Genomic DNA, 16,920 nt, shown 5'->3' with positions numbered 1-16,920 from the left:
TCTTATGAGCAAGGACTCTCTTAGAACTCATCCGGCTTGGTGGCTGGAGTGGTGGGTGCAGAGAGAGAAACTTTGAGTTGCCTAAAGAGGGAGATCAAGGAGAGTCCACCCATTCTCAGTGTTGCCCCCAAGGGCTTTGAGCGAGGGCCATCAGGAAGGTGTCAGTATTTGGGAGTGGGGCTGAAGCAACATGGCTTTTTTTTAAAAAGTGGAAACTGTCAAAGTTTATATATTATTTTAATTTTGTTCTGTCTTTTCAATATTGCATGGCCCAGGTGTTTAATATTTCACATGTTTCTCTTTTTTTTTTCATCTTAAATTACTTTTTATTTTTCTTAGTCCTTTCCCTGGCCCAAAAGTACCTTTATTGCTAAAAATGGTAGTTTATAACCTTTTGCCATGGATCAGATTATCTCTGAGCAATTTCTTTTCCCTTTTTTGTTCCTAATTCCTTCCCATTGTATTATTCAGTTATTCCATTCTATTGCATCCATTATTCACTACTTTTTTTTTTCGAACATTGATTCTGCAGAAATCGAACACCCTCATTTTTCATTTCTTGGTTGGAGTTACTTTAGAAACTCAACTAGATTATGGCTCCTAATGCACTAATGCTCTGCTGAGTGCACGTTGCCCGGCATTTTTATAAGTTCTGAATATAAAGTCAAGTCAAACCCTATTCCTTTTCAAGATTCTCCTTTCATATATCGTTTAAGAAAATTGCTCAACCATCTAGCTTGCTTCTACTTAGTCCCTGACTCATTTCCTCACTGCTGAATGCCCCATCATCCTTCCTACATTTATATTTTCAGTCAAGGAAAGGAAAGTTAACCTGACATTTAGTTGCAGACTGTCACTGAAACTGTGTTCTGTGGGGTCTGGGGATGGGGGGGGGGCGGCACGAGGACGACACTGGTCGATACATCAGTCAGGCATCACCCCCTTTCTCTTCTCTACCTCCAGTGCCAATGACACCTCACCTGTGCTCTTTCTCATCAACAAGTCAACAAATGTTTATATTTATTCTTAGCTTCCTTTAACATATGGTGCTTAGTCTCTTGCTTTGTGCATAGTAAACACTCAAAAACCATGATAGATGAATGACTGAATGACAAATGAATGGAACACAGACCCAACACAGCCTGGTCCTGTCTACTTGCTTAGCTACTGTTTTACCATCATGCCCCTTTCCTGGGGGTATGTAATTCAGAGACTCCTCCAGTTCCTTAAAAGTGCCATGCTCTCTCACACCTCTAAACTGTTACATGGGTCACTCCCTTCCTACACTACTTTCTCTGACGAGCACGGCATTCCTTTCTTCTCCAGAAAATCACCCCTGAGCCCCTGCCTGAATGAGTGGTCCTCCTGTATGTGCTGAAAACATCTCAGCTTCTTTGGTCTAAAATAGCACTTATGTTGTCTGCTCATCTGTCCAACTCCTTAACTCGATTAAGTGCAACTTAAAAGCAGGGGCTGTGTCTCACGCATAATTACAATCCCAGCTCCCACCTTAATGCTCCAATGGTGGTGTTTGGAATGAATGAGGATGTGCTGATATCCAGGTGAAAGGCAAGGAGAGTTGAGTCGGGAGAGCTGCCATGAGCATGGAGAAGAGTGGAAAGGTATGAAATATGAGAGAAAGAATTTTTCAGATGGGACAGCTCATTAGATGCAGGGCAATGGGAGGGGAAAAGTAAAACGTGGCAGCTGGGGGCCAGGGGCTGGCAGGATACCTTCCCATCTGCCGCTAATGATTTCAAGTGCCCATTCCTTTAACAGAGGCCTGGGGATTTAATTTTCTCAACAGAACACCAGCAGCTCTACACCATACAGCCTAGTCATTGTTTTTAATAGAGAAAAGTATTCTTTACTGGAACAAGACAATAAGGTGGCTAAGTTAACTGGTAGCCATTCCAAATAATACAAAGCAAGATACAGGTAGTTTAAAAATAAATTCATAGAATCAAAGAGGGCAGACACAGGGTGTCATTCACCATAAAGCTAGTGTTCTCACTTCTTTACCTTCTTCCTTTCAAGCTGCAGTCCAGTACAGGTATTCCTTTTTTAAGCTTCTTTCCAGCTGTTAGGTGAAATTACCCCTGTTAAACACTGCTGTAGCTTTTTAAGGCTTCTAAAAACAACATCTCAACTCTTAAAATTACAGGATCTAACTTGTCTTTTTCAGAGTAATTAGTCCCTGCCCCCTGCCCCGCCCTCCCCTGTCTCATTGTCTCCCCTTTCTCCCCTTCTCCCTCTCTCACTCCCATTGCATGTTTGTTCCCGCCATCTGAGTTGTCTTTGCATGGACAGAAATGTGTTAGATAGTAACACCTACCCAGACCCTGGTCCCTTCCCATTCTATTTTGGTGAGATTCCTGTGATTTAACACTGGTTCTTAACGACAACATTAGATACAAGCTGGAAGAATTTAAAATCTATGCCTGTCTCATGATCCTTCTTTCTCTATCCCTATGTAAAATCCTACCTTCCCTTCCAGATCTGGCATCCAATCTGTGTCACTCAGCTAACAAACCCTCCTCTTAAATCATAGAGCACATATTTTCTGTAACAATAGACACTGAGCACCCGTCTCCTACATTTTCCATGGAGAGTTCCTCGAGGGGCTGGACTTTGCCCTAGCAGTGCCTGGGATGAGACCGCACACAATAGCCGCGGTAACGACTAGTTGTGTTTAACGGACTGCCTCTGCGTTTCAAGCAGCTTCACACTGTCTTGGGGATAAGTGTTTGGTGATGTTTCTGAGAACATTCCACAATAGAAGTTAGTCCCGCACATGACAGCTGGCTTCCAACCATGCAGTTTGGACTCCGACTTTGCTCGGATGTAGCTAGAGAGCTAAGTAGCCTGTGTTTTCTCATTGTGCCCTGTAAGATAGCACCATTACTCTTCGTATGAGAAGCCTTCAGGCACTCCCAGCAGCCCAGTATATTAGGAGGCAATAGCACTTTGGTGAGCAAGCCTCAGTCTCGCCCCTTCTTCCCAAGTAGCTCACTGCACAACCCCGTGCGGGAAGCAAGCAGTGCAGCCCGCGCTGCTGGCTTGTACACAGAGCAGGCTGGAGCCAGCAAGACGGAAGGAGCCGAGAGGGCCGGGACCCGCTGCCTCCGCCGCCCCGCGCGCTGCGGCTCAGGAGCCAAGTGCAGGTGCGCGAGGGCTGGCGTCTGTGAGGATGATTACCCTCATCATGGAAGCTGCCAGACAACTTCAGCATATTCTGTGGCATGTAAACTGCCGAGAAAGAACACTGTCAGCAGTGTCATTTCTAACGAGGGAGAAACAATATATGAAGCAGAAAAAAAAAAAAAGATAAAGCCCCAGCCCCCCACCCCCACCCTCCACCCCCACCCCCCGGCTGTACCCTGAACATCCTGGCAGGGGTCTGTACCTTCCTGCCTGCCCCCCACCCCGACCTTGACTCCCTATGGCAGGAAGAAGCCCCCAGAGGGGCCCTGCTATTAGCACTGACACTGGCATGTAGGGGTTAGGAAAAGTGGAAACCATGTAATGGTTGAGCCCTGGAAATCTAGACAGTTGTCACACAAGTCCATCCGTTTCTTGGCCGCCTTCATTTATTTTGTTCAGGTTTATCTGGAGAGTGTCTCGTACCATATTCAGTTGTTGTTGTTGTTTTTCCTTTTCCGTTGGTTAGTTTTAATTCAGCTATTTTATTGTAAAAAAAAAAAGTTATTTTGGTTAAAGAGAATTTCTAGCCTTAACAAAGGTTTTGAGGTTGTAGAAAGTTTGATTTTTTAAATAAAATTGATTAAGTAGTCAGGATATGGTATACACACATACACACACACATACTAGTGACACACAGATCGACACACATACACTGCAACATCTATTGTCATGTGGCAAATAATAAATAGCCAATGCATTCCATGGTAGGGATGCTCCTTCTGGAAGCCCTTTCCATGTTGACAAACGCCCTTCTATCTTGAACTTCCTCACAGAACACCGCTGCCCATCTTCACTGAAGTCTGGCTCTATGAGGTTACCACATCCCCTGCTGCCTTTTCAAATGGGTGTGTTCATTCTCCTGCATTCCACATGCCTTAGAGGATGTCAGGATGCGGGCTTCATATCCTCCTTGTCCCCCAACTGTCTTTCCCTCTCTGTCAGCAGAAGTGTCCAGTGTTAATCTCACTTCTGGAACAAGACATATTTGTGCTTATGTTTCTGCTTGCATTGAGGCAGAATGGAAAACATCGTCCCCTCCATAATTCTCATTCCTTGACAACTCTGTTATTCCAATTCTTGGATTTATGAACTTTATTTTTCTTCCCTAAATACATCATTCTGTTCTTGATCTTATAGTACTATTATACTTATTCCAGTAACCAGAGCATGCTCCCCTTTAAAAAAATGTCACATTAATTGTCTATGCAAAGACAGTTGTTTATTTCCTGTATGCAGCTTCCTGATTACTATTTGAGTACAGTCAAAAAGAAATTGGATTTTTTGTGCATGCCTGATTCCCTTGCATGCATGCTTTTGTCAAAATTTTGACACAGTAAATACAGACCTCCTCCATGTGGACCCCAGTTGATTAATTAAAGGAGAAATTCATTGCAAAATTGCCAGCAGCTGTTGGCTAGAACAGAGGCTGGGGAGTCATACACCAAAAAAGGCAAGCAGTGGAATAGGACCATTTCTAGAGGATGTGTCTGAATGTTGTGGAAAGTGACTTCTTCTCAATCTGAGCCTTTTTTCATTCCATGGACTATTTAAAATATTTAATTTAATTTCCTTGTAAAAACAACTTACAGTAAACATTCTCTCTCTCTCTCTCTCTCTCTCTCTCTCTCTCTTTCCTTCCTTCCTTCCTTCCTTCCTTCCTTCCTTCCTTCCTTCCTTCCTTCCTTCCTCCCTCCCTCCCTCCCTCCCTTTCTCCCTCCCTTCCTCCCTCCCTTCCTTCCTCCCTTCCTTTCTTTTTCTGGAACAAATGTAAAGAAGTGCATAATAAGACACATTGTCCACTACCAGGGCATTTCCTTAGCATTGTAAAGCACACCCAGGAACCACAATTCGCTTGGTGCAAGACCGTTGTTAAGACCCAACACCTCTGAGGGAGAGAAAGCTAAAACAGCTTCACTTTGCAATCCCATATTCTGAATTCTACCATCAACAGGGATGCATGGCCATATGGAATTTCAGATCCACCCCAAAGGGTAGATAAAAGAAGTTTCCAACAGAGGTCAAGAGCAAAGAACATCAAAAATAAGAGTTAGGGGCATAGGTATAATTAGACATTGTGCGGAGGCTGGAAGGGAAAAAGTCAGCAGAGAAGGGGAGTTACACAGGAGAAAGGGTTCAAGGGCGAAACTGTCTAATAAGTCATGGCAGTGACAATTCCTAAAGGTACTTCCTGATTCCCTCACAAAAGCTAAAGTTGAAATTTTCTCCATCTGCACTCTACCTTGCCAGGAGCTCATAAATCTAGGCTCTGACCTCACCATGATGGAGAACTCAGCTGGGACAACAGGTTGTCCCCTGAGCCGCTGCACACGGCACCAGGGGCCACCTGTGAGTCACAGCTTGTGGGAGGTTGAGGAACATCTGGCCGAGCTCATCTCCCACCACCACCAGCGGGTCTGACTCTATGTTACTTGTGTCTGTTTTAAATGTGCCTCTCTCTCCAACACAGCATCTTTGCAACATCAGGATGTTGCATAATGCCTGAGTGGAATCCAAGAACCAAGCCACACATGTAGAACTATGAGAAACCACATGTGGGAGAGAAAAATAACTCAGCTTGAATATTATTTTTTCTCCTCAAAGCAGTAAATGTGTTGGAGACCACATTGAATGTTTGATACAGACTGAGAAAGGGCGTGGATGTCTGTGCTTATAAACTTCTGCACTAAAGGGACTTGGGGTATGTTTTCAAACTAATCTTCATAGTTACCATTCATCGAGTGCCTACTAAGTGTTGGACACCTTATAAACATTATCTCTGATTATCCAATATGACCACAAGAGGGTATTATTATGCTCATTTTTCTAATGAGAAAACTAACTGCTGAAATCATAAATGACCCATCAAGGTTCCACAACTGGTAAAGGGAAAAGGCAGGTTTGGGCATAGTTTCTTTTGCCAAAGTTCGTGGTCCTCCTCATTATGCTTTTTTCTAAGTCCATCTAGAAATGCTTAAAGTGACTAGTGTTGATTCCCTGTTTGCTCAACTCTATTAAGTAGGCAGAGTGTCCTTTTCTTCATGGAGTTCATTGATCCTCAGCTACAGTGGGTAATAAATTCACCAAACCTGCCCAAAATTTACCTCAATTTACTCTAATGGAGTCTACCATATCCTGTAAGTAGAGAAGCAGGAGTACCACCAACTCAAAGCCAGCTCACAGCAGTAGCTTTCAGCGGGACCTTTCCTGCCTCCCTTACTCTCCTTCCTTTGCACTTTGTTCCAGCCACAAAGGTCCAGAAGTCATAGGTAGAAAAATGAGGGAGAATGAACTAGGATGCAGAGGGCAAAAAAAGAAGCCAGTCAAAATCCCTGCCTAGTCACAAACTTTGGGCCTCCAATCTCAAAGAGACTCAGCCTCCAGTTCCACATTTTGAGGGGAAAGAGGTTAACATTAAATCAAGGTCAGAGGGTTTTTTGTGTGTTTTTTTTTTTATTGTTTTAACACCAGAGTTGATATATTATGAATTTACTTGATACTGTGTTTGGGACTGAATGGCACTATAGGGACTCTTATTACCTACCTAAAAGTGACTAGAAACTACAAATACCAAAGTGAATAGAATGGAACATGACCCTTCCACAAAAGATTTGAGACCCTTTTGGTCAATACCAAACAAGATTCAATGTGAAAATATTCCAGTCCAAATAAGAGTGATTGGGCTCTATTTTACCTCTTGGCCAAGGGTTCTTGACCCAAGGTCCATGGTGCCTTAAAAAAGACCAAGGAACATTTTATGTATGTATGCACATGTGCATTTTTCTAGAGAAAGAATCCACAACTTTTTATCAGAGTCACAAAAAAAGATGAAAATTATTCCAAAATGAAGAACTTCTGGAGGCCCAGGGCAATCTTAGACCTTGGCTTTAGATCTGGTTTATATCTCCTTCAGATGCACGACTGGTCGGTACCCAGCCAATCTTATCTTAAAGTGAACCTAAGAGGTGGGACACAGATTGAATCATGCTCCAGAAAGTCCTTTGGATGAGATTCCAGGACATCTACAGTTTAGATCAGGAGAAGATAAAAACTAGCTTTGAAATTCAGGATATAGTTTTCTAGGTTATAGAAACAACATCTTCTAATAATTGGTGGCTCACTGAGGTCACCTCTATTCTGATTATATTTTGACTCTTTTCAAGTGAACTGTGATATGCATGTTTTCTGAACCTGTGTTTTGGCATAAAATGCATGTAACTCAACTGGTTTGGTTTCCTGATGCTCAGTTTCTGGTTACTAACCTTCCAAGGCCTTAGCCTTTCTGTCGTGTCCACAATTAGATTAGGTGATGCCTGGTCTGCCTGTTCTAGCTGCATCCTGGAAGGAAAAGCTAGTCCAAAGCATCGGGTTTTAAGTAAGCCGATATCCCTTCCATCCCCACTCACCCAAATCATGGGTACCTTTTCCCCCCATTTGATGCCACTGCAGCCTCGGGCAGCTAACAGTCACAGGAAGTGAGTCGTTGGCATCCCAAGCTAGAATTTAAGAAACGCTTGCATAGGACATCATAGGATATCGTTAATTTGATACACAGCAAAGTAATTGGGCAAACATTAACTCTCTTTTAAGAATCAAGCACAAATAATAAAACTTAAATTGATCTACGAAAGAGATCAATTAGCTGCTAGAAATAATAGTTTACAGTCAGTTCTCAACTATCCATATTCATAAAAAGTGGCAGAGCTAATCGAACACGGCAGGTAATTTTCAAGTCATTAGTATTTGGCTTTAGAACCCTTTATTTATTTATTTGCATCCAAGTTACTTTCCTAATAATGTTTTGCTTACATTAACATTTAAATGAGGATGGAGCTCCATGCAAGCAGCTGCTGATTGCACAGGAAGACAGCCCACATCCATACCAGGTAAGAGTAGTAGAAATCAAACGAGACATTAACATTTTACTGTGGATTAAATTTTCCAAACTCAAATAATTGAGAATGAGCTCTAATCCTCTTGAACATGACCTCTTCAGAAACTGCTCTCTGACCTTCCAGTTAAATACCCCTGTGTGTAATTCTTTGTTAAATCTCTGTTTTCCACACTAGAGCCTGAACTCCAAGGAGGCAGAACAGAGTCTGCCTCGTTCTACATTGTACCCCCACACCTGGAAAGTTTGTTGGTACATAGTAGGTGCTCACCAAATGTTTGTTCATTGAATGCATAAAATCTGCATCACTCTTTTGATGAAAAATGAGAACAACTTATCCAGCATTACACAGAATATGTAATCAGGTCCCTAAGAGAAAGCCTGATCTGGGGATGGACGCACCATGAGCTGAGGGACCCCACTGGTCTGGTTCACTGCTGTGTACCAGCTTGGGGTTCAGTGCTTGATACATTGCACGTATGCAGCGAAGAGAACCAGGCCAGTGGCCCTGCCACCTCCACTCACCCAAACCATAGATGTGTTCCCTCCACTTGAGAGGTTATCTCAATTGTGTCCCTAGCCGTGGCGTCATTGGCCAGCTAACAGTCACAGAAGCCGTTTGGGACAATGAATGAGAATAACCAAGAAAAAGCTGCAAGGCTCTGACTGCACATCTTTCCCACCAAGTTGCAGAGAGACAAAAGGGAAACGTGACAGAATTTTAAAGAGGGCTGGTAAGTCTAAGAGATAGCATAGATTCGCGCATCTGGGAACAAACAGAACGTAGTGTTACTAATGTTTGTTTCTGTGGTATAGGCATTAGGGTCTATCTGCTTCTCTCTCTCTCTCTCTCTCTCTCTCTCTCTCTCTCTCTCTTGCCCTCCCTCCTTTTCTCCCCTCCTCCCATCCCCTCCTCCTCCCCCTCTCCTACTCCCTCTCCCATTCCTTATCTCTGTCTCTGTCTAAAGTTGGCCTAATCTCTATTCATCTACACTTGAGCTATCTTCCTTGGGCATATCAGGACTTCTGAATCTGTGCAGCCAACCCATCAAAGTATTCTTTAAAAAAAAAAAAAAAGTTTTGTTACTATGCCACCCTAATGTTTCCCTCATGTGGAGTTTTCAGAATGGTAACCTTGACATCAGAATAAAAGCAATCAATCAGTGGTATGCATACTTCTGCTCTGGAATCCAGTGGGGGACCTGAGAACAAGTCAATACAGGCCTTACTAGTAAAATGAACGGACAGGAAATTTCCATTCATGAAAACAATCTTGGAGACCACCCAGTGTAGTGTCCTCACTTTACGAACAAAGGAAATTGAAGCCCAGACGGGCAAAACCACCATAACTTTGCAGAACTCATGTGAGAGCCCAAGAGTCATCTGGCTGACAAGGGAGACATTTTCTATTTGTGGCTACGCTCTGACTAGACAGATAGCTTCTTTCCCTCCTCAGATAGACAGACACCTCCTCTAGCAACCATCCTATGTACCCTAACTTTCAGAACCAAACTCCTAGAAGTAGAATTTGGTACCTACTAAATTTATTTTCTCCCCTCAATCTATGGCCCTATTCAAGAATAGCTATTCAGAACTTCCTCCTCCTCCTCTCCCAGCTCTTATCCAGCTGCCAAGAGATTTGCTTCAGATTCCAGAATTTAAGTTACCACGCCCCTCCTTCCAGATACATGGATCCACTTTTCCCCTTGGAGGATTTGCCAAAAGCCGAAGTAATAATCCTAACAATCTTTCAATTAAGTAAGATAATATTTATTACTTTTAACCTAAAGGACCCTTGTTCAACAGGAAGACAATTTCACATCTGTGCAGATGGGACCCAGCTGACAGTGGACTCAGCAGATTGTGTGAGACTTGATAAAATCACCTTCTTCTTCCTGACGTTTGAACAGCCCCCTTCTGCCATATGTAGCCAAGAAAATAAGCCAGAGCCTGGTGCCCTAGTGATGAGCTGGCATGTGGCTCCTGGGTTTGTCCCCCAAATAAGCAACGTGTTTATTCAAAGGAGTTTATTTATTCTGCCTGCAGAATAGGCAAGGTGTCAGCCAAAATGAATCCTGGCCAATTATTCATGCCATTCAAATTATGTGACATCCTTGCTCTATCCATTGCCTTAAAGTTGGAAAGGAGAGGACAGGCCAGCTCTTGACTAGAAAAGTCCAAGCTTTGCTGTTGATATTTTCACAATCACCAGCATCCTAGGTGGGCAAGGGAGACAAAGAATGTCTCAGCCCGGACTCCACTGAAAACAGAACCTGACAGGGGTGCCTAATTTGAAAGGTGAAGTCCTGAAGCAGTGAGAGTTAATGAAAAGAGAAGTGTGACAAGGAAGGTTACAGAGTCACAGCGTGTCACTGTACTGGCCACTGCTTTACCATAAGCCTCAAAGACACACAGCTGGTCGCTCAGCAGGTGCAGCTACTCAGCCACCTGGGATGTCTCCAGACAGGCTGTGCATCGAAGCTGCTCAAAGCAGTCCCTTCAAAGAGGAAGGAGGGGAAATTTATCTGCATGGCTACTTCCCCTCTCTAGTCTCCCAGATTCATTACAAAGGGAGTTCTTTTCCCCAAATCCCAAGTCATGTCACCTAGCTCCCTCAGTAGCTGCTGAAGAAGCCCGTCCCAGTACCGCAGTGTCCTGCTGCATCCAAGCCTGGAAGTGGTCGGAGGGGCCAGAGACCCCACGGGTTCAGCTGACCGGCCCCAGGTGGCAAAATTGCACAGGCCCGTGAAGGACCAACCAATCTGTCTCGGTGGCAGCTAAGGGCCTGGCAAGCAGGTACGGTTGGGGATGCTGATGAGGTGCTGAAGATTATGGCACGAAACGGCAGCTAGGATTACAATCATATCCAAAGCACAGAAGTAGATCTTCCTTCTTCAGCTTTTGCCAAATATCTCCTTGTGCTGAGAACCTGGACTGTGTCCCTAATGACAAAAGTATAGCAGACATGCCAACCTAGGCATTACAAAATCTTCAGTCAAAATGATCTGTTCTGCTAGATGCAATAGTGTTTATGTGCGTGCTAAACCCGAGAAACAGACCTTGTGATCTATTACAAAGACCACCAATGAGCTCCTAAGCACCAAATCCAATGAGTACCTTCCAATGTTTACTTAACTTGACCTTTTTACAATGTTTCACACAGCTGAACATTTTTTTCAATAGGAAACGTTTACCTTCTTTGGATTCCACATGCAGATCTCTTCGATTCTCCTCTACCTTTTTTGTCTCCTCTGGTGGGTACTTTCCCTCTGCTAACTCTCAGCCTGATGCACTTTTTAGTCTACATGTTCTTCCTAGGGAACCTCATCTGCTCCTCTGTGCTAAGGATTCCCACAGCTCCAGACTTGTGAGTAAGACATGATCCTGGCAAAAGGAAAAAGACAAAAGGTATCAAGTATTATGACAGTGTGTATGAAATGCTATGCTAAAATGTGTTATAATAGCATGTGCACACAGAACACACTCAGCCTGAAGAATCTGCTTAAACCAATTCTGAAAGGATAAGAAGGAGTTATTCCGAAAGATGAAAAGAGGGAGAAAATTCCAGGGAAAAAAACCAAACAGAACACAGGCCTAAGACAGCATGGGATCGGAGAATAAGCGATGAATCTGAAAGGAGACGTGAAAAGGCTACAGAGACACGACTAGAAAGGCAAGCAGGGGAGGGTCATAAAAGGCCTGACATGACAGGCCGCAGCGTCTGGACTTCATCCTGAGAGCAGGATCAAGGCAGGGTCAGCTTTCTATTTTATAAATATTCCTTTGTGAAGACGGGCTTGGAGGAGATGCCAGGGGAGGATGGAGACCAATGGGGAGGTTGTTGTCCCACCCAAGCAAGACACTCTAAGACATTAAGAGTTTGGCAGTAATGACCTTCGTTTCTCCCATCTAAAGTAACTTGTACAAGGTAAATCCTGAGCTAATTCCAACATTTTTGTCTTGATACTTATGGAATAATGAACTGCTGTCTTGATTCTCAAACATTTACTTGATTTCTGGGTATCCTAGGCAACTATTTGTTCAGGGTTCTCCAGCAAATCTGGGAAATAAAAAGTATTTTGTAATGGCCCAAATCACCTATTTTTCTATCATTTTTTTTTTGCTCATTAAAAAATGTTTATCAAATAGTTACAGGAGGAAAAGTCCTCTTTCAGTTACTGTGAGTTATAGAAAGATGACTAAGATGCAAGTCCCCAGGAAGTAATATTTCAGTGGGATGCAGTCAGAAAGAGCATAAACTGTGAAATGGGGCAGATGAAAGAGGAAGGAGGGACCAAGAGAGAGGTTCTGGCAGTGTGCCATGCATGGCTGCAGAAGAAGAAGGGGGTAACTATGTTTGGGAGCTTTGATTCAGGCTCGAAATGACTCGGATCTCAACTAGGCAGAAATGAGGGGACAGATATCCCTGACAAAGTCCCAAGGGCCTGACATCACTGTTGAATGACTAGGTTTGGTCAAAGTGGCAGGTATCTAAAGGAACATAGTAGAAAAAGAAAAATGGCGGACAGTTCAGGAAGACCTTAATATCCAGGTTAAGGCAGTAGCAGCCGAGCTGCTTAAGCAGACATCTTTTGGAGCATCCGTGTGTCTCCATGAGGGCACAGAGCCATTTGCAGTGTACTGACTCAGCAAAATTATTCCTACAACTGTTTGAATTGAAGCAAATTGAATCCATTTTCACATCGACAGCACTGCCTTGTTATTAACCCTAAGAAGACGAGAACTTTCTCACAAGCACTGCTGTCAGAGCAGTTACCTTGGCACATCCTCAAACGTCCCCAGTCCCCTCATGGCGCCTGGATACGAGACAGCTCCATGAGCCTGCAGGGTTGTCCAGATGTGTATTTCTTCTCACTTACAGGAAACTCCCTTACTTTAAATTTTAGAGGCCAGGGCCGCTATTTTATGAAGCCTATGTGAAGTCAAAATTACCTAATAACACATCGAGATGTAATCTACTTAAACCCATGGGGCCGAAAATGCACTAGTTACGAGACAAGTTAATAGGTTAAACTAACATCCTAAATTGAATTCACTGAGGAGACCTAGAAATAACTTCAAGAGGCTCATTCAGGGAACCCTGAGGAACCTTACCTGAAAGGTATGACTACAGAGAAAAAGAGAGAGAGAGAGAAAGAGAGAGAGAAAGATAACAGAGAATCAGGGACCAAGAACAAAGTCTCTGACTTCAATAAAGGTCAAAACAATATACTCCAAACTGTTCCAGACAGATAAAATAATCTGTCCAAAATTAAATGATATTATGTATGGTCATTGTTGTGAATCTTTATACAACAACTTGGCAAGACAGAGAGGGAAATATTTTCTCTCTTAATTTGGTGGTATAGTCTATCTACTTCATGAAATGTTAAGGTGAAAAAGTCTCAACTCTTCCATTGTTAATTTATATCTATCCTGGGTTTCTATCTGGTTTGTTGTTGTTGCTGTTTGTGTTTGTCTTCAAAATGTCTTTGTCTGGATACCATAATTATATGTTCTTATCAGAGAAGAGTCCTTACTATGTTCAGCTTACTCCTTACTGTGTTTTAATTCCTTCCTCTTCTTGTGGCTCACCTGCCCTCCTCTTCCCAAGGCCAAAATGGTGGATAGGAGGCAAGAACAAAGGAATCAGAAAGATACTGTGGTAAGCGTGCTAACAGAAATGGCTCCTATCTTCCCTCACTTCAAAACTAAAGACACCTTTACAATCTTGGATTTGGAATTCAGAACCACTTTCTCCATCTTGTTGTCTCCTCCCAGTGAGTTATTATCACCTCATGGGAGTGTAGAAGGATAGAGGGTGAGCAACCTAGACCACGTTCTACATGGGACCCCGGTTTTTGTTGTTGTTGGTGGTGGTGATGGTGGTGGTGATGGTGGTGGTGGTGGTTTTTGGAGACAGAGACAGACGGACGGACAGACAGACAGACAGTGCACATAAGCAGGAGAAGGGAAGAGGAAGAGGGAGAGAGAGAATCAAGCAACGCGGCGCTTGATCCCATGACCTGAGCCAAAATCAAGAGTCAGGCGCTCATTCACCTGAGTCACCTAGGCACCACTTGGCAACCTGGTTTTACTTTGGTGTGTAGGAACCCCAGAAGTTAAAGGTTGCTATATAAGTCTTCTGTCACTACTATAACAAATTGCCACAAACTGGGTGGCTTAAAAAATAAAAATCATTTTCTCACAGCTTTGCCAACCAAAAGTTCAAGATCAAAGCCACATTCCCTCAGAAGGCTCTAAGGGTGAATCCTTCCTGGCCTTTGCCAGCTTCTGGTGGCTGCTGGTATTTCTTGAGTTCCTGGGCTTGTGGCTCCATCATTCCAATCTCTTCTATGTCTAATCATCGCCTCAGCTTCTATGTCTTTTCTACCTGTCTCAATATCCCTCTGCCGTTCTCTCATAAGAGTATTGTCATTGGATTTAGGTCCTACCCAGAGAATCCAAGATGATCTCTTCATCTCAAGATCCTTAACTTACTTTCATCTGCATTGACCCTTTTTCCAAATAATATCAACAGAGTTCACGAATTAGGACATAAACCTATCTTTTCAGAAGCCACCATTTGTATGGTTTTACAATGTCCACATACTAAGACATAACGTTCTTGCTGGTTACCAGAGCCTTGCCTCAGGGAGTCAAACACTCTCCCAAGCCAGCCAGTGCCACAAATATCATCCCAAGTCTGAGTCAGAACACTTACCAGTTAAATGTGTTTCCAAGACAAACAAATGGAAGCCTGCTCCTATTTGAGAGTTTAGACAAAGCCTGAGAAACATCAGATGAGCAATTCTTTCAGCAGGACATAGAAACACTTTGAACACTAGGATTTAGGTACTTCATTTACATGCCACTTGTAAACTATTTTAATATGTACAGGCTATTGTTAGTGTGAAGTCTTTGGGAAGAAATATGCTCAAAGTGGTAACATTTTACCTCAAAAATGACATAGAACCCTTTGCCTTCATGTACATTACATTTCAAAAAAAGGTAGATATTATACTGTCTTGTACCAAATGCCCTCAAGATTTTTTTTTGAAACCATAATATAAAACATCTTTTTCTCTGGCTCTAATCCAATTTCTTTGAGTGATGTGTAAACCGTACAATTGTTTGTAGCTCTGTGTCAGTATCCATTACTTTTGAAATGACCCCTACATTTCACATTCTATATAACATTTTCCTGTCTTCTCTGGGAATTGCAGAAGATCCTTTGTAGACACACTAATTGCTTGTGACACCCACAGTCCTTTTGAACACTGACGTTTTCTTGGTGAACCAGTAAATACTCTGTTATTTGGAGAGGACATTGTTGCAAAACACTTTCCCTGATTCTCGCTTTCTACTTAAACATCATAATCACACAAGGCTGAGTTATAGCTTCACTGCTGCCCATGCATATTGTACTCTTGGCATTACAGGAGCTTCAGAAACTGCTCAGTCCGTCAAAGTACCGGTAATGATTTCTTTTGTGAGTATATTAATCTCACAGAAACTAAGCATTACATTTTAGACAATAAAGCTTGCAAAAGACCTGTCAAATCTATATTTTTTAAATGCTTTCTATTACGTTCTTCCAAAACACACCCCACTGCATTGACCTTTAAGCACATTAACCTCTGCAGGGAAATTTCTTAAATCCATATTATATGCATAAAACCTCTAATTCAACATTTAACGAGGAAAATAGATCGTAGTTGGTGCTAAAATGTCAATGAGTCATCCACATCTGACAGTAGATTGCTGAATGACAAACAATAGCTTTAAGCTTGTCTTAAAAGAAAATGTAGCGTGGCTAAAAACACTGTTAGGTCCAAGGCAAATGTTCAAAAAATAGGCACTCTCTAACACACCAAAATCTGATTTACGAAGATTCCTAAATATAAATTGGGGGTTGCAATCTGTCACCGGCACCAACCACCATGACTTACTCAGCATTGTTTCCCCCAACCCAAGTTGCAGTTTCTGGTTTTTCCACCTTTTTGGCCATCAAATAAATACCCTTATTTGCCCAACCTCCTCTCCTCTCTCTCCCATTTCTTGGCTTTCAACTCTTCACAATTTGGTGGAGTTTAGACAGGTCTTCTTTCTTTTTAAATTGAAATATATATTCACATATAACGCTGTGTAAGTTTAAGGTGCTCAACATGTTGCTCTGATGCATTTAGATATTATGACTGTCTTTGAAGCGTTGGCTAACACCCTTATCATCACATAATTGTCATTTCTTTTTTGTGGTGGGAATAATTTACATCTAGTCTCTTAGCAAGTTTGGTGTTTATAGTACAATATTGTTGTCTATGATCACTGTGCTTGTGCATTAGATATCCAGGACTTCTTTCTCTACTAGTTGTACATTGGGTCTTCTTTCTGAAGTATCCACATATCCTTATCTCCCTCAGTCCCACGCTTCTTCTCAGCCCTCCTTCAGATCTTTGTGGTGACTTCAGAAAATATCCATGCCCTCTTTTCTTTTCCTTACTTTGTTCCATTTATGAGTTAAATAAACTCACCATAAGCACGACTGGGAAGCATTAAGTGTGGAGCCCCGCAACATTGTAAAATCAAAAGAAAGGAAAGCCATACGCTTACAAGTGAAATAGGGCATAATAAGTGATCAGCATCTTGACCACTTGAGCCCTTCAAAGCACCTGCAAAGGCTTCTCTCTCCAATTTAGCATCTAATGTCCCTCCGGTTTGATCGATCTGCTGCAATTGCAGACATTCAAGATAAATTCAAAACTATTTCTTGCCTATTTGTGACTTCTCTGTTTTACTCACTAGCATTGGACACATATTGTTTTCCC

The 16,920-nt window shown here is 42.6% G+C and overlaps 1 long non-coding RNA gene across 2 annotated transcripts in view; it reads right to left on the bottom strand.

Annotated features, from left to right (window-relative positions):
- The window catches only part of LOC113600655 (uncharacterized), a 346,128-nt gene that overhangs the window by 154,844 nt on the left and 174,364 nt on the right, over positions 1 to 16,920 (bottom strand). For both annotated transcript variants that reach the window (XR_003421758.2, XR_008292500.1), the window contains exon 2: positions 11,287 to 11,476. This is a non-coding gene — a long non-coding RNA (uncharacterized LOC113600655). The remainder of the gene's footprint in view (positions 1 to 11,286; positions 11,477 to 16,920) is intronic.

Source organism: Acinonyx jubatus, chromosome F2, assembly GCF_027475565.1.
Source record: "Acinonyx jubatus isolate Ajub_Pintada_27869175 chromosome F2, VMU_Ajub_asm_v1.0, whole genome shotgun sequence".
In the NCBI taxonomy this organism is placed as follows: domain Eukaryota; kingdom Metazoa; phylum Chordata; class Mammalia; order Carnivora; family Felidae; genus Acinonyx; species Acinonyx jubatus.
Note: the sequence above shows the minus strand (reverse complement) of the source record. Positions and strands in the feature narration are given on the sequence as shown.